The 23,269-nt window shown below is 36.7% G+C and overlaps 1 pseudogene; it reads left to right on the top strand.

Annotated features, from left to right (window-relative positions):
- The first annotated feature begins 542 nt into the window (after positions 1 to 542).
- LOC102491863 (heat shock protein HSP 90-alpha-like) lies at positions 543 to 2,677 on the top strand (annotated as a pseudogene).
- The last annotated feature ends 20,592 nt before the right edge of the window (positions 2,678 to 23,269 follow it).

The following is a 23,269-nucleotide window of genomic DNA, read 5'->3' as shown; positions in this document are numbered from 1 at the left end:
TATAATAATAATAAAGATTTAAGACATCAAAGTATTTTCTAACCTACAAACATTACCTTTTGTTCAATATTCTTCTGATATAAGTTACTATTTTCTGAAAAAATTATAACTTTGGGACCAGCCACAGTAGTGCATGTGTGTGGGAGGGGTGCCACTATGTGATGGTAGAGCCATAAGGGAGACCCCTGGGTCAGACCCCACTTTGATGTGAACATACTGGGCATGCCCCAGACACACCTATGATTCTAGCTGGCTGGGGAAGTAGGGGAGGATCCTAATGTTTAAGACCCTATAAAGGGTCTGTCTCTCTCTCTTCTCATGAAAATAAATACACTTAAAAAAACTAAAACCTCACATTATCCAAAATTAAAATGAACCCAAAAAAGCCTGTTATTCAACTATGTCAAATGGTGTTTATTATATACTAATCATTTTAAATGTTCATATGACAATATCAAGTGAAATAGAAAACTAGAAACAAAAATTTAGAAGCCAAGTTGCTTCAGTGTCTGGGTGCTGCTGCAGCATGGATACTGTGCAGTCCTTTGCCAAGATGCCTGAGGAGACCCAGACCCAAGACCAGCCCATGGAGGAGGAGGAGGTTGAGACATTTGCTTTCCAGGCAGAAATTACCCAGTTGATGTCATTGATCATCAACACTTTCTACTCCAACAAAAAGATCTTCCTGAGGGAGCTTATTTCAAATTCATCTGATGTACTGGACAAAATCAGATACGAAAGCTTGACAGATCCTGGTAAACTACATTCTGGGAAGGAGCTGCACATTAATCTCATTCCAAACAAACAAGATCAAACCCTCACTATAGTGGATACTGAGATTGGAATGACCGAGATCAACTTGATTAATAATCTTGGCATTATCGCCAAGTTGGGGATCAAAGCTTTCATGGAAGCTTTGCAGGCTGGTGCAGATATCTCTGATTGGCCAGTTTGGCATTGGTTTCTATTCTGCCTATCTGGTTGCTGAGAAAGTGACTATGATCACCAAACATAATGATGATGAGCAGTATGCCTGGGAGTCCTCTGCAGGGGGATCCATCAGTTAGGACGGACACAGGTGAACCCATGGGTCATGGGAAAAAGGTTATCCTGCATCTGAAAGAAGACTAGACTGAGTACTTGGAGGAAAGAAGAATAAAGGAGATTGTGAAGAAACATTCTGTTTATTGGCTATCCCATTACTCTTTTTTTGGAGAAGGAGCGTGATAAAGAAGTCAGTGATGATGAAGCTGAAAAAAAGGAAGAAAAAGAAGAGGAGAAAGAAAAAGAAGAAAAGGAGTCTGATGACAAATCTGAAATAGAAGATTTTGGTTCTAATGAAGAAGAGAAAGATGATGACAAGAACAAGAAAAAGATTAAAGAAACGTACATTGACCAAGAAGAACTCAACAAAACCAAACCTATTTGGACCAGAAATCCTGATGATATTACCAATGAAGAGTATGAAGAATTCTACAAGAGCTTGACCAATGACTGGGAAGATTACTTGGCAGTGAAGCACTTTTCAGCTGAAGGACAGCTGGAATTCAGAGCTCTTCTTTTTGTTCCAAGACGTGCTCCTTTTGACTTTTTTGAAACAGGAAGAAAAATAACAACATTAAATTGTATGTACGCAGAGTATTCATCATGGACAATTGTGAGGAGCTGATCCCTGAATGTCTGAATTTCATTAGCAGAGTGGTGGACTCTGAGGATCTCCTTCTAAATATTTCCCATGAGATGTTGCAGCAAAGTAAGATTCTGAAAGTTATCAAAAAGAATTTGGTCAAAATATGCTTAGAACTTTTCATTGAACTGGCAGAAGATAAAGAGAACTACAAAAAGTTTTATGAGCAGTTTTCTAAAAATATAAGGCTTGGAATTCATGAAGACTCTCAAAATTGTAAGAAACTTTCAGAGCTGTTAAGGTAGTATACATCCGCTTCTGGTGATGAGATAATATCCCTGAAGGATTACTGCACCAGAATGAAGGAAAAACAGAAGCATGTCTATTATATTACAGGTGAGACCAAGGACCAGGTAGCTAACTCGGCCTTCGTAGAAGTGATCTATATGATGAAGCCTATCAATGAATACTGTTTCAACAGCTGAAAGAATCTGAGGGGGAGACTTTAGTGTCAGTCACCAAAGAGGGTCTAGAACTTCCAGAAGATGAAGAAGAGAAAAAGAAATAGGGAGAGAAAAAAAAGTTTGAAAACCTTTGCAAAAATCACGAAAGACATCTAGGAGAAAAATGTGGAAAAGGTAGTTGTCTCAAACCAGTTGGTAACATCCCCATGCTGCATCGTCACAAGCACATATGGCTGGACAGCAAATGTGGAGAGAATCATGAAAGCTCAAGCCTTAAGAGAAACACCTGGAGATCAGTCCTGATCGTTCCATTACTAAGACCTTAAGGCAAAAGGCAAAGGCTGACAAGAACGACAAGTCTGTGAAGGATTTGGTTATCTTGCTTTATGAAATCGCACTCCTGTCTTCTGGGTTTAGTCTAGAAGATCCCCAGACACATGCTAACAGAATCTACAGGATGATCAAACTTGGTCTGGGTATTGATGAAGATGACCCTACTGCTGAGGATACCAGTGCTGCTATGGCTGAAGAAATACCGCCCCTCAAAGGAGATGATGACACGTCATGCATGGAAGAAGTAGATTAAGCTCTGCCTGAAGAATGACTTACATATGTGTTCAATACTTTATCTTCATACCCTCTGATAATATATATATTTTTTTCAATAATTCTTTTTATTTTTGGTTAACATTTTAAATATCTGTAAGGTATGACAGTAACTACGTAAGTGGAAGATAAGATTTCTTTCTACTTCTAAGTGTGATACTGTGATACTTCAGGCACTAAAGCAGAGCTAGTAATGTTTGTCTAGTTTAAAATCAGCCTGTCTTAACAGATCAAGGTGATGTTTACGTAAGATATAGGTAGCCTAATGTTAATTTTGTGGTCTAAAGAAGTGTTTAGCTGCCCAAGCCAGATTTCTTAGTAGAACAAATCTTTTGTTGTTGAAGAGTTCTGAGATACCTTTATGTTTGAAAGAATTGTTTGTTAAAATGCTTTTCAGTTTCAACTCCTAAGATCTACTTTTTAACTTCCCATACCCGTAGATACTAATTCTGTATGTATTAGTTTTTAGTCTTTTAGAAATAGGTTAAGCTGAAGCAGCCTGAGGGAGGAACTCTCCACAGGGCTTGTTTTCCAGAGAAAAGTGTTTAGAGAAACATAATTATAAGCCAACTTGAGTATGTTGAAAGCCGTGGGATAAGTAACTCTGTGAGGCTTATGAATGGAAGTGTGCCCAAATTATACTCTGCTTAAAGATGTGGTAACAAATACAGATGAGTTAATTAAAAAATAAAATATAGACACCATATTGCAACTATTTCAGGCAAAAAAAAATAGGAAGGGATAGGATTTAGCATTGAATATCTCAGCTATGCCATTTGGAAATCTAACATGTCTCTCTCACCATTAGTTCTTAGTGAAATAACAAGCAACACAATCATGTTATATACAAAATAGTCAAATAGTTGGCTTTTTAATATGCTATGTACTAGGACCATACATTTCATACCATGTGGTTGATTTCCATTTGACAGCTGTATATGAGAAACATTTCTTACTTATTTCCCATCATCAAGTTTTTCCAAGACTTCTCTGTCTATGCTTCGCTGTAACATGATATCACAAAGAAATAAGGAGGTGCCAGCAGGTGGCATGGTGGTTGGGGGACTGGACTTCCATATGGCAGAGTGCAGTTCAAGTCCCAGAACAAGTGGCTTATTTTCTCACTTGCCCTCTCTCTGTCTCTGTCTCCCTCTGATAAATTAAATAACAATTATTATAATTATAATTATAATTATAATAATACATAAAATTAAATGAAAATAATTCTTTTTTAAAAAGACACATGAGGAACTATTATGTACTCTGGGTACTTAAGTCTAGCTGAGAAAATAAGATCTGCAAGAGAAAGGATAAAACACAGATAAAAAGAGTCACCTATAGCTCATTAAGAGTACAGGAGACGGACAGATGACATATGATAATGGAGGATGGGGACAGTCAGGAACCAGGTGACTGAAAGGTCTCCCAGGAGTCGAGGCTTACTAGATAGATGGGATATGGACAGACAAAAAGGAAAGGTCTAGAGAACAGACCAGAACGGGATTAGGATTTTCCAAATAGCATCACTGGGCAATGAAGTTTGAAAGAATAAGAAAAATACTATGTTGACTTACGGACTTTGTTTTAGAGACAAGTATGGGCGCTTGAGGGCTTGAGCTGAGGTTTATATAGTGCCTACTAAAGTCTTCTACACTGTACCCTCAACTCTAGCAATCCTCACTTCACTCCCCTTGACTGGCTTCTAATACAGCCTCACCCAAAAACTATCCTCTCTAATAACTGTTGCACACTTAGTATCTTTAGAGCTAATCTGACCACAATGTTCCACCTTTCTGTTTCTCATAAACCTTCATTCCCTCTACATCTGCTCTTCAAGTGGGAAGAAACTTCGATCGCATGATTTTGGTACAGTTGATAAATTCCCTCCTGGCATCATTCTCTAATGGGAGAGACAGACATTAATGAAAGAAGTAAATACACACTTAAAAATGTGAAAATGCTGTAAGAAAAACAGTGTAATAAAAGAGAGATGTGGGGAGGGCCTATTTACATAGTACAGTTGGGGGAAACTGAGGAGTGACATTTAAGGTAATACATGAAGGAAGAGAAAGTCAACTTTGGAAAGAACAAAGAACAGGCTATTTCAGCCAAGGGAACAGCAAAGGCTCAGAGTGCACAGGCTCAGTGAGATAGATCCTGAGATAGATCCTGGATCTATCTCGTTTAGACAAGAAAACGTGGCTCATGTGTTACAACTCGGTAGGCAAGGCATGAAATAGAATGAAATGGAGTTAGAGAAGGTGTCAAGGCTTTGTGAGTTGAGATAAAAGGACTTCAGAATTTAGACACCCTGGATGGGACTTCACAGAAAGGTTTTATGCAGGAAATTAAGAGGACCAGATTTGTGTTGTTCAAAGATGACCATGGTAGAGCCAGCAAGTGGTATGGTAGTTAAGGCACTGGACTCTCACATGGCCAACTGCAGTTTGAGACCCAGATCTAGTGGCTAAATATCACACCAGGCATGCATGCATGCCCATTTCCACTAGGGGATGATTTCTCACTTTTCCTTTCTCTGTATCTCTTTCTCTCTCTTCTCTCTAGTGAGTGCATGCATCCTATGACAAAAACATAAAATAAAAAAAAAAAATTGACCTTTGGTATGACATGAAGAACTGTTACAGAAGGCAGAATGGGCAGAGAATGGGCAGAGGAGTATCTGCAGAGAGGTTTCTGACACTCTGGGATAGAGCCTGGAACATAATAAATATCCTAAAATTGCATGATGAAATCAATAAATAAAAGAGCCATAAACTCTGAATCTGTAAGTGTCAGCCACAAATTAGTTTTAGTATGATTAGTCAGGCATTGTTTTAGAATATAAAGAACCTATATGAGAGGTCGGGAGAGGGTGTTGTTCATAGACCCTGAATGTTAACCCACTAAAAAACAAAATTGTTAACTGTACCTATTAAAAATTGAAAGTAAAAATTTAAGTGCTTTCCATATTTCAAAATAGTACAATAGACTAGGGATCTTATAAATGCAAAAAAGGATTAAATTGCTTTGTGTAAGCTGTTCTTCGAGTTTAATAAAAGTCTTTTGTTTGCTTACCTTATTTCTGGCCAAGTGTGTTTGTGTGTATGTTACAAGACTGTGTGTGTGCATGTGTGTGTGTGTGTGTGTGTGTGTGTATTATATGTGTTAAGAGATGTTGAAGACTGATGGTCAATCAAGAAAAACCCACACTGAAATTCTTAAGAGTTGGGAAGTGAGCCAGTTTGCAATCACTACACAGGAATTACTTGAGCAAAATTCCTTGTTGCTACTTTGGTAATGAGCATTCCTCAAAGGATGCCACTTTGCATAGTTTAGTCCTCTCTGATGCAAAAGATGTCTCTCCTGGAATCAGTCTGAATTGTTTTAAAAAGGAGTGTCAATAAAATTAAGCTCAACCTACTCTCTGATTACAAGAACAATAAAAATAAATAATGGCCCTTATGTTGTAAAGTCTATCAGAAATACATGGAGGTATACTTGGAGAAATTTAGCTTTGAATGTTTTTTGATGGAGTCATATAATAGAGAAATAGTGAGGGGTGGTGAAAAATACAATTCCTAGAAAGATCTTTTCCTCAAAATAATGAGAAAGAGGTAAGAAGTTTCCTAGGAGTAAAGTACGGCTTTTTAAAAGTACATATTTTTTAGAAATCAAAAACTGATAGATTACTTAGCATAAAAATACACTTTCTTGGGAACCAGCAGATGGTGTAGTTGCTGGACTCACATTGTGTGACTCAACATTGCTGGACTCACACACAGTCAGTGGCTATCCCACTCCCAAACCCAGCAACTTAAAACTCATGCTGGGTGCATGTGCCTGCATGCCCAAAAACCTGAGAGGAGAATGGAGGAGAAGAGATTGAGGACTGGCCATCCCCCCTGGGAGGTGATTTCTCACTCTCTGTCTCTCCCTATCTCTCTGCAAGTGTACACACCCTATAGCAAAAATCTCTCTCTTAAAAAAAGAGAAAAAAAAAACATTCTTTTGCTCTGCAAATGTCTTTATGGAAGGAACAATGAACATCTAGTCACAGTAATATCAATTTATAATTCTAGTTCCTCTGGAAACAGGCACTCTACTCACTGAGGCCAATCAATATGGACACAAGTGCAAGGCAAATACATTTAGGGAGAAATATTATTTCTATCTCTAGTAAAATGTTCTCTTAGCTATTAGAAGTAATTGCATACAAAGGACACAAAAGTCACTGTGGGATATTCTCTGAAGTTACTAGCCACTGGGAGCATTATGAGAACAAAAGCAAAAATACGATCCTACATTTTAGAATGCTACATCTGGAATTTGTTGGTGCAAACAAACATCAAGTATAGAAAGATGAAGGCTGAGCAACTGGCAAGTGGCGTGGTGGTTAAGGGCACTGGGCTCCAACATGGCAGACCATGGTTTAAGTCCCGGCCCTGGTGGTGGGCTTTCTCAGTTTCCTTCTCTCTAGCTCTGTCCCTCTCTGGTCAAATTAAAATAAGTAAATAAATAAATAAAATCATTATTTTATAAAATAATTTATTATTTTAATTATTTATCATACATAATAATTTATCATACATAATAATTCTTTTTAAAAAAGAAAGTTGAAGGCCGAGAACGAACTAGACCAAATTTTTACTAAAATGAAAACAAGAAGCATTTACACATACTAAACACTGCTTTTTTCTATAATTCTCAGCATACAAATTGGCTAGAAATTTCTAAATAAGGTCATATAATAAAAGATATCTATAATACTTTTGACAGAACTGACAGTTACGAGGAATTTGAGACCCGAAGAGACAGAATTAGATAAAAGCATAAATATGTTAAAATTCATCAGAAAATATTTGTTGAGACTCTACTATGTGCTTAGCACAATGTTACAATCTACAAAGGAAAAAGGAGTTTTCATTCATTTTGACAAGAATTTAAAGTGCATTTCTGTTGTGCCATGTATTAAGAGTCATCAGAGAACATGAAATGGAGAAAATACCACTCTAGCAAAACAAAAACTGTCTGCAATATAATTTATGGGCAACATATGCTACCGAACTGCATTACAAGATGAAAAATGGGCCAAATGAACAGTGCAGACATGTGTGCTAAGAGTTTCCAGAAGAGAGCTCATCCAAGCTTAATTGAAAGAAGTTTTCTCAAAGGAGATAAAAATTGACTTGGACCTGAATAATGGATGGACAGAAATGGAGAAGTGAATGCAATTGACAATAGTGAGTGACAGGGCAGAACTTCCTAAAGTCAGTATGGACCTTGATAAAACCTAAGAGTTTAACTTTGAGGGTTGGTGCCAGAAAGAAAAATGTCCCTTAATGGGAGTGATAGAAATATTTTGAAACTGGGACCAGCAGATGGTATAATGGTTACGTCGCTGGACTCCCACATAGTCAATCACAGTTCAAGTCCCAGAACAAGAGGCTTAAAACTCTAGTCGGCCACATGTGCATGCATGTCCAAAATCCCAAGAGGAGAATGGAGGAGAAGGGACTGCGGCATGGCCGCCCCCCCTGGGAGGTGATTTCTTGTTTTCTGTCTCTCTATCTCTCTAGCAAGCTCACACATCCTATAGCAAAAATCTCTCTTAAAAACAAGAAATGTTTTGAAACTAGAGGTGGTAGTGGTGATTGTACAATATTGTAAATGCTATGTTATCCAAATTTCACCTCAGTAAATAAGTTCTCTTTAATTTTGATGAGGATGAGTAACTACAAAATACTAAACATCCAACCATGTAGTGATTGGTTAGAACACTGGAAACTCTATATGATAAAAATTATACATTCTCTAGATAGAATATTACAGGAAAATATCTAATGACCCAGAAATAGATTCATGGCATACTGTATAAAAAAAATCAAATTTCCAAACACCTTACCATATCAAATCTTTAATTATAAAGACTGGAATTATGGGGAACCAGCAGTTAGCGTAATGGCTATGTCGCTGGACTCCCACGTAGTCGATCTCGGTTCGCGTCCCGGCCCTGGTGGCTTAGAACTCATGCTGGGCGCGTGTGTGTGCATGCCCAAGATCCCGAGAGGAGAATGGAGGAGAAGAGATTGCGGCATGACCATCTCCCCTGGGGGTGATTTCTCACTTTCTGTCTCTATGTCTCTCTCTATCTGGCGAGCGCATGCGCCCTATAGTGAAAACCTCTCCAAAAAAAAAAAAAAAGACAGGAATTATGTAGTCCAAAATCTTATCTCTAAGATTTAGGATCGTGAATAATTTAATTTAATTTAATTCTTAATTAATTTTAATTCAATTAATTAATTTAATTAGTCATTTCATTTTCTCTCTACTTAGTTTTCATAACAAACATTGAGAAAGTTATTTTTAAGATTTTATTAGAAATGTGTTTTCATGTAAAATAAGAAAATTTTATTCATAATACACTTATCACAAACGTAGAACTTAGGAAGATGATTCATGATCTCTTTGTAGACAGCAGTAATAAGGTAACAGATTCCTACACAATATGCTACTTTTAAGTAGCAACTAGAAGCATTCACTGGAATTAAAATGAGCTTTAGGTGAGTAGCTTACTCCAAAGTAAGTGAAAATTTTCAGTGATATTTTTTTCTCCTCCTTTTTAAATCTCATGATATTTATTTTCGACTCTGCCCCAGAACAGCAGCATGAAAACTAGTCTCTTTCTACATCATTTTTCTGTTTTAAAAATCCTCTTAATAACAATGACTTCCATGTATGCCATGGCCCATTCTTTTTCTTTCATCCTCAGTATTTGTTTTTCTTTGAAGGTACTGCCACAAGGAAGGCTCTTCCTCTCACCATCATTGTTCATGTCCTCATTTCCTCATTTTTAATGATCCTGTTTCAGTATGGTTAACTTAGGGCACTAAAATCATCAACTCCAACTGATGCTCTTTTCCTTATTATTACCAAGGTGGGGCAAAAATAAGGGCAATCAGGTGAAACCTGTGGTTCAGATTTCCTCCATATTTCATGAAATCCATCAAACAAATGCCCAGATTATATTTCATAGTAAGATGAGCAAAAAGCACACCTCTTCAGCTGTAGCCCCTCTCCTTGCGCATTCATGGATGCCAAAATCAAAACCTACAGTTCGGGAGCTACACGCAGTTGCATCTTGTTTTGAGTTTTTGTTTGCAAACTGTCAGTAAGATCAGAATAAATTGCATGATATGCAGTCCAATATGTATATTCTTGAGCACATCTCAATGTATCCACCAAAAAATATTCATAGCTGCAGGTGTACAAAAAAAAAGGCAAAATTATGGCTTGATTTGCCTTGATAAGCATGGCAATTTTCTGTACACTTTTCATAAAGTGCTAATCAATTTCAGCTCAAAATAGATTGAAACACCCAACAGATTGCTGCCACAGTCCACAAATGTTTGTCATTTGTACGCTGTGGCAATAAAGTGAATTCTGAGGAGGGAAACTGCAACTGAACTATACCTTGTAAAAATTCCTTTCATTTGCATTGTAATAACCCCTGAAGAAATGTTAAGAATGATTTTGAAGTCACATATGTTTGAAACTTCTATTTTTTCCTGTTAAATCTAAGAGTACTGTTTATCACACAGTATCTATTGAAGTATGCTTATAGATAGATTACAGTTAGAACTGAGAATGATAATGACATTGAGGAGTCAGCGATCACATCTATATTGTTTAATATTCCTCTGAAAAATAATTATAGTCCTCAGCTTGATCACATACAGCTTGGAATTGAATCATCACAGACTTTCACAATAAATTACTTTCCCTGTCAATATATTTCATCGTTAAATGTAGGTGCAATTTTTTGAAAATGTTTTGTCAATATTCTAGTCCTTCTATTATTGTTTTTTCATCAACACTTAGAGGTGCTAATATTCATATTAATGCACCTTTTTGATTAGTAATGCCCTTGCCATATGAATCACGCATCTGCCCAGGATGTTTTGCCAAACACAAGTGCCAAAACATTGCCGAGGACTGTCATACTCCTACACAGGGAGCCTCTGCTCAAAACTGAGCATAGGCTTTCCCTTTTGTAAGTGTGAGCAACAATTGGTAATGACATTTAGAACTGGATATGGAATGCTCTCCATGGAAAGCAGGAAATTAAATGAGAATAGATAACATTTCAAATTTTCACACCTTCTTCTTCGAAACTATAAAAGTGATAATATAATTTTTAGGATTAAAAACTACACAATTTGACTTTATAAAAAAAAGAGTACTTAAAAGTTGTGACTTTAAGCAACTTCTGTGATCACCATCTGCCAAAAAATCTATTGCCAAAATGAGAGCAGTGGAGTGTAGTAGGCACAGGCTCTATAGCTGAAACCTGAATTCTTACATTGAATCTCCCATTTAATATGTGACCTTGAACAAGTGACTTGCTCTCCATATGTCTCAATTTCTTCATTTATGAAAAAGGGCATTATACACACAACTATCCTAGGATTGCCCTGTTAACTGATTTAATATGTGCAAAGCTCTTAGCAAAGTAGGTGACAGTCAATTCTCAATAAATGTCCACCACTCTAATCGTCACTTGAAAGCAGTTCTAGACCAACAGGATGAGTAAGACACTAAGTGCCACATTCTGCTTCTTATGACTTGTCTGTCAGGCGCCTGATTCCAGGTAAAGGTCTTCTGTGCGACATACACTAGGTTGTCAGAAAAGTCATCCGCATTTTTGCATAGAAGACATAGAAAAAATATGTCCTGACTTTCCTGACAACCCAATATTAACCTACTCAGCTTAAGCAACATGTTTGGAAATCAAGTTTGCTCTGCATGAAATGGTGAATCACTTGATGCAAAGCTACCATCTACTATACATGTTAAAGTAAGGATGAAAAGGAGTGAGAGACGTAAAGCACTTTTAGAACGTGTATGCTCCTGGCTCTCCTGCAGAAATGAAAAATCGCCACCTTTTGCCTATTCCAGACAGCATACAGAAGCAGGTGGATTCACTGATAAACTGTTTCCTTGATCTTACTCTCCTCAGCTATTTTTTGTCCCTGGAATTGAGCTAAATAATCACCTCTGCTCAGCTCTTAACTTTTCAGAATCCACTGAGCAAAAGTTTACATGTTCTGACCTTGACAAACTGAATCTGGTATTGTTTCAGGAAAGGAAATTCATTTTATTCAGTCAACTAAAACACACACAAAATTAAAAAAATATATATCAATGTACTTAACATATAACAAAAATATACATTTCGAATATTCTTAAATTTATAAACTTTTACTAGAGTCAAAAGAGAAACAGTTCACGGCTCCAACTCAAAAGTCATTTGCAGTCTCCACACCAAATAGCTTCCTTTTCTTCATTCTTCCTTATTTCTATTAGATAGTTGCTATGGACAAATTGATATACAAAAGCAGTCACAACAGAAACATAGTCAAGTGAATTCAGGCAATTAAAACATATACACGTATTTACAAAACGTTTTCCTAAGCTCACAGCCATTTGCCAGTTTACCTTTGACCCTCTAATATCAGATTTCACATATTTGTCTTTTTCTTCAAAATGCCAACATATCAGCACAAACAACTTCTGGGATAAACTATCACCATATTCACTTTTCCAAAGATAATTTAAACACAAGTCAAAGATGAGGGTCACAAACTCAGCAAACATTGCTTTACAAGTAATTTTGTTGCTGCTTAAACTACTCTTCTGTTAAAATTGCAAGTAATTCTTCAAGGACAAACTTTTAAACTTTAGCAAGATACTAAGTCAAGATTAGATTTTACAAAAGGTTACTGATTCAGAAAACAGTATGCATTGTCATATTGCCTATTTTGCAAAGACCAAAGCAAGATCACTCAATGTTCAAGTTGCTTTGTATATTCAACATGCATTTATGAATCAATTGAGTAAATAACCTTCAGTTCCAAGGACATTTGTTTCAAATATTGGCTCTAAAAGTGCCTGAGCATATAAGATGTATTTTAGTCCTTCTTTTTTCAGTAGTTAACACAAATAAAGGTGAGTACCTGAGATATGGACAAGAAAAAAACACTGTAGGAACCAGCAGTTGGTGTAATGGCTATGTCACTGGACTTCCATGTAGTCGACCGTGGTTAGAGTCCCAGACTCAGTGGTTTAAACTCATGCTGCGCTCGTGTGCAGGTGTGCCCAAGATCCCGAATGGAGAAAGGAGAATGGAGGAGAACGGATGCAGCATGGTCATGCCCCCAGAGGGTGATTTCTCGCTTTCTGTCTCTCTTTCTGGTGAGCCCATACGCCCTATAGCAAAAAAACCTCTCCAAAAAAAAAAAAAAGTAAAGAAAAATCACTATAAAAAGAGAGCTAATATCAGAGATTATGTTCAGATTAGTGTTAATCTTATCTTTTAAAAATGTATACTGTTGTGTATTTTACAATACATAAATTCAGTTAATAAAGTAGCACATGTATGTATCTCCACACACAAACACACATACACATGCACAGACACAGAGAAATATGATTAAATTTCTTTTCACCAGTAGTGTTTTGTTCGTGTTCAAAAGAGTATGAAGACTTTATAGAATGGAAAACTCTTTCTTTATTCACAGACCAAATCCATGATTATTTTATTCATTATTAAGATACAAGTTACAGGGACCAGCAGATGGCGTAATGGTTCTGTCACTGGACTCCCACATAGTCGAATGCAGTTGAAGTTCTGGACCTGGTGGCTTAAAACTCACTCCAGGCGCAGGTGTGTGTGTGTGTGTGTGTGTGTGTGTGTGGTGTGCATGCCAAAAATCCTGAGAGGAGAATGAAGGAGAAGGAATTGCAGCATGGCATCTCTCCTGGGGTGGGGGATGATTTATCACTTTCTGTCTCTCTGACTCTCCAGAGAATACATGTACCCTATAACAAAAATCTCTCCTAAAAATAAAAAAAAAAAAAGATATAAGTTATATATCTTCTCGCTACACTCCTAACACTTTAAAAAATGTGAGTGGGGGCCGACAGATGACATGGTGGTTAAGGACACTAGACTTCCACATGGCCGACCACAGTTGTTCAACTCCCGGACCTGGTGGCTTGCTTTCTCTCTCTCTCTCTCTCTCTCTCTCTCACTCTGTCCTTTCTGGCCAAATTAAAATAAATAAATTTAAATAAAATCATTATTTTTTTAAAAAAGAACTGTGACTGACACAAGTACTAATATATTGCTTGTCATTATAATGGTAAAAGTTGTGTGTGTCTTGAATAATCAGCCTGTTTTATGATCTCACATGCTTCAGCTTTGATTTTTAGCAATGTCAATGGAGGGAAAATTTTTTTAAATAAAAATAAATAAATTTGACAAGTATTATTAATTTGTTATACTTTCAAACATCTTACCCTGAGAGGTGCAATACATTTTTGTCTTGGGCAAATTTCTGAACTTCCCTGTGGTTTTGTTTATACATCTATAAAATGGAGACAATAATGTAATTCTCAGAGACAGATAAAGAGGGAGGGAGGGAGTCTATGTAAGTCTCAATTATAGTGTCTTTTCCTTTTCTCTCTCTTTTTAAAGTATATTAATCTATCTTCTCTGTGAGTAAACAAGTGATATATAGAGAGAAATAGCATCCATAACAGGATTTAAATGTAGCGATCTACCCCTAGCCTTCAGCCAGTCTCTGATCATGGGCAAGCATGGGCCCAGAATCCTCAGGGAGGTCATGAGACTTGAATCAGGAACCTTCCCATATGGGATGACCTTCCTGTTACGCCATCATTTAGCTCTCAAGAAGTCTTATCATTGTTAAGGTTCAGGAGTGATAAGTAAAAAATGTTTATAAAATTCTACTAATAAAAAAGCATTAAACTGATTGTGCCCATGAATAATTAAAACATGACTCAATATTGTGTATCCATAAAGACAAAAATCTAGTAACACATATGAACACATGAAAACAGGTAATTTATTAGAGGGCAAATTGATGCAGTTATTTTCCTTTTCTCCTATCTGTTATTGTTGGTATAATATTGTTTGTACTATGCATTTTAAATAAAAATTATGACAGCTATGACAAAAGAATTATAAGAATTAATGACTATATTAAATATTCTTTCCAACAAATGACACATTTAAAGATAAGCAATTTATCTACTCATTCATAACAATTTACTTTGGGCTGATTTCATTTATGCACTGTTGATGCCCATTTAAATAACATTATAAGTTTATAGTACAATAGGGAAGGTATTAAAAAGTCTTATTGGTGTGTTGTTTTACGGTTTTTTGCCTATCTATAAAAATAGAAACTAGCTCTTACTACAATAAGCTTGTTTTCTTTAATATACAATTTCATGTTTCCCTAGTTAACACTTGCTCTCATTTTCTAGAACAATATTTTAAGCCTTCTTCAAGCTCTTCAAACTTCCAAACCCATCCCCTACTACTTGTTTCTCATTCACAACAGCAGTAGTCAGATTTTGTGTGTGCTGGTTCTCTGAGTCCTGATTCCAAAAGCGCAGGGAGAGAGGGCCAAGTGACACCAATATACAATGACTTGTTACAGAAGAAGAACTCTGACCCAGGGAATACAAATCTTTTATAATGGACAATGAATATGTCTGCCCTTTGCTCTAGAGGAAGACACACGCTATCTTCCAAGGTTATTCTCTATTCAAACCACCCTGAAAAGATAGTCTGTAACAAAAGTTGTCAGTGCCTCTATCTGCAAGAGGTGCAGAAGCACAAGAGACCCAAGGTATAGAAGCACAAGAGACCCTTGGAGGGCAGATGTTTTCAGTTACATGTCATTTTTGGAAAGGCAAAACTAGGAGGATAAAGAAAAGGTCAATGCTAACCAGGAGTCAGAGGTCAGAGATGGGGGAAGAGTTTGACGACAAAGGGGCAGTAGAAGGTATGGGGGGAGTGATGAAGCTTTTCTGTTTCCTGATTTTTTGTATAAGAATACAAATCTATGCAAATAATAAAACTCATCAAACTATATCCCCTCAAAAGTAAGTTATACTGTAAGTTCACTTTTACATTGAAAAACAGCACAGACAGTGTCAGCCGGTGGCATGGTGGTTAAGGCAGCTACTTCCCACAAGGTCAACAAAAACAGCACAGACAGTGTCAGCCGGTGGCATTGTGGTTAAGGCAGCTACTTTCCACAAGGTCAACAGTGCGTTTCAAGTCCCAGACCCAACAGCTTGAAAAACATACCAGGCAGTTTGTGTGTGAGTGCCCAAAATTTCAAAAGGAGAAATGGAGAAGGGATTACAGTATGACCATCCCCCATGAGGTTGCTTTCTCAATCCCCCTCCACTTCTCTCAGGTGAATACACACACCCTCTAGTAAATTTTTCTTAAATAGCCCAAAAAAGAAAAATAGACATACTAGATGTTATCAAAATTAAAATTTCTGAGCATCAAGACATTTTCAAGAGAATGAAAAACACATAGAGTAAGTCTGCAAAGAAATTTTTACAAATTATATGCGCATTGAACAACGTGTGTGTGTGTGTGTGTGTGTGTGTGTGTGTGTGTGTAGATAGATAGATAGATAGATAGATAGATAGAGTTGTTGAAAAAGTCATGATGTATTTTTCTGTCTTTCTATGTAACAGTGTGTCAGGAATTTTCCAACAACCCAATATATATACACATATATATATTTAAGGGTTTTGTCATAGGGCAAGTGCACTCACCAGAAAGAGACAGAGAGAGAGAGAAAGGGAAAGTGAGAAAACACCTCCCAGAGGGGTTGGCCATGCCATAATCCCTTCTCCTCCATTTTTCTCCTGGGATTTTGGGCATGCATGCACACACACCCAATGTGATTGATTATTAAGCCACCAGGTCCAGGACTCAAACCATGGTTGGCCATGTAAAAGTCTAGTGCCTTAACCACCATGCCACCAGTAAATATATTTTTAAAGACTGCAACTCACAACAAAAACACAAACAACCCAATGAAAAATTAGCAAAATATTCAAACAGATATTTCTCCAAATAAAATACACAAATGAACAGGAAGCACATGAAAAGATGCTCAACATTTTAGTCACAGGGAAAATGCAAATTAAGACCACAGTGAGATACCACTTCACCCTCACTAGGATGGCAGTTATAAAAACAACAACAAAGAATTTAATAAGAGTTAGCAAGAATGTGGGGAAACTGAACTGCAAACTGTTGATGAGAATGCAAAATGCTTTAGCCACTATAGAAAACAGACTGGCAGTGCCTCAAAAAGTTGAAGATAGAGTTATCATATGATTCGGCAATTTCTTAGGTATGTACCAAAGAACTATATACCAATTCCTAGGTATATACCAAGAAGAACTCAAAACAAGGATTTAAACACTTGCACACTAATGTCCTCAGCAACATTATTCTGAATAGTCAAAACGGAGTGTTTTAGTCCACTATTACACTTTTTACAGAAATAGAGTGGGTAACTTAAAAATTTAAAAAAAAAAGAGGTTTATTTGCAAAATTCGTTATTTGGGTGGTTGCAAAGTTCAAAAGTGTAAGCTTGGCATCAAGCTGGCGTACAACATGGTGGGTGTGAGCACAGACCATGGCAGCCACTTGCAGAGAGAGCAAGTGAGCTGTGGGCAGCTCTTTTTATTGTTGCTGTTGTTTTATCCACAACCTGCTCTTCAGAAAACTAACCCTTTTTCACGAGAGCTAGAACTCAGAAGTATCTCACCAGATAGCATTAATCCTTCAGTAGGCCTCACCACAACCCAATACCATTACACTGTGAACCAAATTCCAAAATATGAACCTTTAGGGAACAAATCATAAAAGAAGAAACAACCTAAGTCTCCACAGATTAATATATAAACCAAATGCAATTTATACATACAAGGGAATATCATTGACCATAAAAAGGAATAAAGTTCTTGGGAACCAGCAGTTAGCGTAATGGCTATGTCGCTGGACTCCCACGTAGCTGACCGCGGTTCGCATCCTGGACCCGGTGGCTTAAAACTCACGCCGGGCGCGTGTGCGTGCGTGCCCAAGATCCCGAGAGGAGAATGGAGGAGAAGGGATTGCAGCGTGACCATCCCCCCTGGGGGGTGATTTCTCGCTTTCTGTCTGTCTCTCTCTCTGTCTGTCTGGCGAGCGCATGTGCCCTATAGCAAAAACCTTTCAAAAAAAAAGGAATAAAATTCTGATACATGCCACAACACTAAGGAGACTTGCAAGTGTTCTACTAAGTGAAACAAACCAGACATGAAAGGACAAATATTGTATGATTGTATTTGGTTATTGGAAAAGTCATAGTGCATTTTTTCTGTTTTTTTTTATGCAAAAATGTGTCATAACTTTTCTGAAAACCCAGTATTTTAATGAAATATCTAGACTAGGCAAATTCATAGACACACAGAAAGATCAGAGGTTATAGGGCCTAGGGGGAGGAGGGAATAGGAAATTATTGCTTAAAGAGTTTGTGTTTGGAGTAATGTTTTGGGGTGTTGAAATACTCTGGAAATGGACAGAGTGGTGATAGCTGTACAACATTGGAAGTAGAGTTCATATGTCTCATATGTCTGAGTTGTAGACCTAAAAATGATTAAAGTAGAAAATTTATATGTATATCATACAACATAAAAAATTTTAAAAAATACTGGGCCAGCAGGTGGCATGGTGGTTAAGGATACTGGACTACCACATGGCCAATCATGGTTCATGTCCTGGACCTGGCAGCTTGTATTCTCACTTTCCCTCTTTCTCTTTCTCTCACTTTGTCCCTCTCTGGTCAAATTAAAATAAAGTTAAAATAATTATTTTTAAAAATTAATAAAGTATATATATTTTTAAAACTGCCTTAAACCCAGGTACCTCTCCAAATAGAATTCTTCCTATACTACTCTCTTCTCTATAACAAACATTCTTAAGAGTGCTGTTTTTGCTCATAGCCTTTCTCACTTTCATTCTAACTCAGCGATGCACATTAGCCTGGTCTGGATCCCTCCTGACACACTCTCTATCAAGGCCACCGGCCAGTACCCTGCTGCCAAACCCTTCTCTGATATGCCCACTATGCCTTGTTCCAAAAAGCCTGTTCCTTTGGTTTCTTGAAAGGACATGCTAGGTTGTTGTCCTCCCTTTTTGTCTTCCTTCCTTCTAACAGATTGCTTGTTTGTTTTGTTTCCTGTGGTTTTTTTTTGTTTTGTTTTGTTTTTTCCCTGTTTTATTAATCATTTGGTTTGGTTAGGTTTGGCTGCAGACTGTTAATTCTCTGTTAATTCTTCAATTTTCCCCTCATGTTCCACTTTTTTAACCTCTTTTGACCCCATTCTATGAATTTCACTAGGTTTATTTATCCTCTCTCCCAAAATGTCAATTAAAATGTATGTTTTTCAAAACTTACCCTTCCTTTTTTGTCCTGATCTCAATGAACTATTCCGTCATTCACTCAATAATCTAAGCCATAATATCATCCTTTACTTTCCCCTCTCTCTCTCCCCAGAAGAAATTACTTCTTCCACAAAGTCTTCCCTAGAACAGAAATCCCAAACTTTCTATCTCTTCCCATCAGAAACTTGTATTTTATCTCTTTCATAGTTTTTATGGTATTTTATCATAACTTTTCATTTATATTTTTACTCTTTCCTTTCACCAAATATAATTGGTTTTAGACTTCTTAAGGACAAGACTTAACTCATTTATCATTATATAACAGGACTCAACTCAGTCTCTGACACAACTGTAAGTAGTTGATAAATATGTGAATAAATAACAGTTTCTAGATTACAAATTGATAATCATAAAGGCAATAAATCTCTATTAAATAAACTTAAATGTGGCGATATAATTACTTTAGTGAAGTTTTAATTGTACTAGAAATAATAATTTATTATGTTCAATGTTTTCCACCAAAAATAGACAAATAGTACAAGTTAGAGACAAATGACTTACCACTGAGCCTTAACTATTGTTTACTTACACACTTCGAGTTGACCTGTAATCATGCATTATATCATGGCCCAAAAAACAGTCAGAGATATTTATTCCACTGAATCAACTACAGCTAAAAAACAATACACTACAGTCAAAATTATTCCAAAAATTGTGTTTACTCTGTAATTTACTTTCTTTACTATGAAATTTCCCATCTTAAGTTGATGGCTCAGTAATGTTAAATATACTCACAGTGCTGTGCAAACAATCTCCAGAATTTTTTTATTTTGCAGAACTGAAAATCTATACCCACTACACAACTCCTGATTTTCTCTCTCCCCAACCTCTGACAACTGCCATTCTACTTTACATTTCCATAAATCTGCCTCTACTAGATACCTCATGTAAATGCAATCACCAGCTTCTTTAAACTTAGTATAATGACTTCAGAGTTCATTCATGATGTAGCATATGTCAGCATTTTCTTCCTTTCTAAAGTTGAATAATACTCTATTTGTGTGTATATTTGTGTGTAAATGTGTTCTCATATATACATTTTGTTTATCTATTCATCCATCAATGGAACTCGGATTGCTTCTACTTCTTGGTTACTATGAACATGGTCTTAGTTTTTCGTAATAACAGAAAATGTGAAAAATGATACCACAACCTTTACAAATAAAGTACTAAAAGTTTGCAGAAATAAATATTTTTACTATGTGTATATTTTATGTTTTTTTTTTATATATTATTTTTAGATAAAATTTTTTCTCTGTGACTCACACTTTCACTAACAGACATATGCTTAACACAATCCAAAAATCATGTCGGCTCTAAAAATGAATATTCATTTACTTTCATGACAAAGTAGCTCTTTTTAGCTACATTTAGAAGGGACTTACTTTGGGAAAAGACTTGTTTACTGATTTTTTAGTTATATTTAATTGACATACCATAAAATACTTTATTTCACACGTAAATATGTAAACATTTACTAGTCCTCTGGGGATGTACCTGAGATTTCCCCACTAAACTTGCACAATGCAGAAACCCCAAGATTGAGAACAAAGATAAGTAAAAATAAATAAATTGAGAACACAATTCACAATTATGAAACTTCTGCAATCTGTCTTTACTCACTGCTTTCAGATGAATCATTGTCAGCATCTGACCCCGTTACGTGGCTGATAAGAGGATTTTGAAGGCCAGCAGATTTTATTTTTAACCTCTCCATATGGTTGACCTTCTAGTTTCAATGTGAGCATCATCTGCAGAGATGATCATCGAATGGCAACTCCTACCCTAAAATGTTTTGGGTAATTTGGTCAACTCAAAAGTGATGCTCAGTTAAAGAACAATATGTGCAATGTGATCTCCTTTTTACTTAAAATGTGTACGTAAATACATTTTCAAAGGTCTGCAAGGCTACAGACAAAAATATCAAGAGTAATTTACTGCTGTTTAAATTAAATTAAAAGCATTTGTTTTAACTGTACCCAATGTTTTGCTCGAGTAATAAAAACAATTTTTAAAATATCTTTAAACTGTAAGATGTTCCATCAGTTGAGTTGTTAATGTAGATATATGTTAATATCTCAGATTTAAAACTGAACAAAACACATAAAAGAAAGTTAATAGCGCTTTACAAAATCGTAACAACATATTGGTTTATTAATATTTTAAGTCCAATATAAGCAGTAATAATGATCATTTACTATAATGCATTATATATTATCACATTTCTCTGATTAAAAAGAGTACAAATTATCTCATCTGCAATTTTTGGCCCATAATTTTATAGCTTCATGAACCTTAAAGATATAAACAGCAAAAATCATTGTCCCTGTACAAAAAGTTTGCACATAAAAATAGAATACAAAATTATTCATCCATCCATTCATTTGACAGATATTTAATAAACAACTACTTGTCCCAAAGAAAAATTTAAAAATGTACCTTTTTAAAAAGGAGATGAGAAAGCCAGTCTCAACACATTATGTACTTCAGTCAGGTGACAGCGACAGATGTTAGCATATTATAAGAGTATGTAAGTAGTTTACAGGAGGGAAGGGGAAGAGGTATGGGGATACAGAGTGGAGCAAGCATAGAATTCTTCACTAAGAACCCAGAAGTAAGTTAGATCTTGAAGGAGTAATACTTCTGGGACTGAGCTGAGTTTGCTTAGGTGACCTGACGATACTCTGAGCAGAAGGAACAGGCTGAGCAAAGGCACAGAGGCCAACAAAAATTGTTAAAAATATCATTCTCTACAGGATATATTCCTCAGTCCTCAGAAACTAAGATGTACGCTTTATTTATTTGTATGAGATGAGCTTTCAGTGGGTCCTATTATTCAAAAAGACCAAACAGGGTAATTTTTTTTTTCCCCCGGAGAGGTTTTTGCTACAAGGAGCGTGCGCTTGCCAGAAAGACGGAGAGAGACTAGACAGAAAGCGAGAAATCACCCCCCATGGGGGATGGTCACGCTGCAATCCCTTCTCCTCCATTCTCCTCCCAGGATCTTGGGCATGCAGGCACATGAGCCAAGTGTGAGTTTAAGCCACTGGGTCTGGGATTCGAATGCGGTCAACTACGTGGGAGTCCAGCGATATAGCCATTATGCAAACTGCTGGTCCCGACAGTGTAATTCTTTTGACATTTATGGTCTCCTACTCATCTAGAAAGCATTATATAGATATGTATATATATATTTTTAAAACTAAGCTGGCTCTTGATTCATGTTCCTTTATAAATTCATATCTATTCAGTACTTAATTAAGACCTACACCATACACTAAATTCTAGGACCAAAGGGCAATTTTAGATATTTATCCAAAAGAGCATATAAAAATAATTATGACTAGGAAGTATTACATCTCCTGGCAAAACTTATGAGAGTACCATTTCACAGGGATAAGGGGAACTCCCTGTTCTCTAAGGAGAGAAATTTAGATAAAGATAAACCTTTTTCTTATACAATGGTTAGAGCATGTTTATAAAACACCTGTGCTATGAGAAAATATTCTCTGGCATCCTCAGCTCTTTCAGGCAGCTTGCAGTAAGGTCAGGAGGAACTTCAGCACAAGTAATGAAGTGGGGAAGGAGAGAAAGAGACCAAAAGACTCTGACACATTCTTGCACGAGAAAAGGCTTGAGATCCAGTTGCTGGCCAACACTGTTATGCATTAATACTGTAGAAATTAACGGAATGTTAGGGTGGACCTGGTATGTTCAGTGGTTCAAATGGCTTCTGTGGCCAGATCTTTTTTTATTTTATTTTTTTTTTTTTTGGGGGGAGGCGGGAATTGAGATTGTTGCTATAGGGCGCATGCGTTCACCAGAGAAAGACAGAAAGTGAGAAATCATCCCCCAGGGAGGATGGCTGCACCACAATCTCTTCTCCATTCTCCTCTAGGGATTTTGGGCATGTATGCACACACACCCAGTGTGAGTTTCAAGTGGTTGGATCCAGGACCTGATCCATGGTCAGCTATATGGTCAACTATATGGGAATCCAGAGCCTTAACCACTACACCAACCTGCTGGCCAGGCATTGAAAAGGTAAGAAACAGGAAAATGAAGAATTTCTATTATCTCCACAGGTAATACACCCAGACCTAGGCAAACCATGAAATGATTTCAGATGAAAGCAACTGCTTCTTGTTCTCTCTCTCTCTCTCTCCCACCTCCTTCTTG

The sequence above is a fragment of the Tupaia chinensis genome, unplaced genomic scaffold, assembly GCF_000334495.1.
Source record: "Tupaia chinensis unplaced genomic scaffold, TupChi_1.0 Scaffold144353_1, whole genome shotgun sequence".
Lineage (NCBI taxonomy): Eukaryota > Metazoa > Chordata > Mammalia > Scandentia > Tupaiidae > Tupaia > Tupaia belangeri.
The sequence above is the reverse complement of the archived record's forward strand: the minus strand, read 5'-3'. Positions and strand labels throughout refer to the sequence as shown.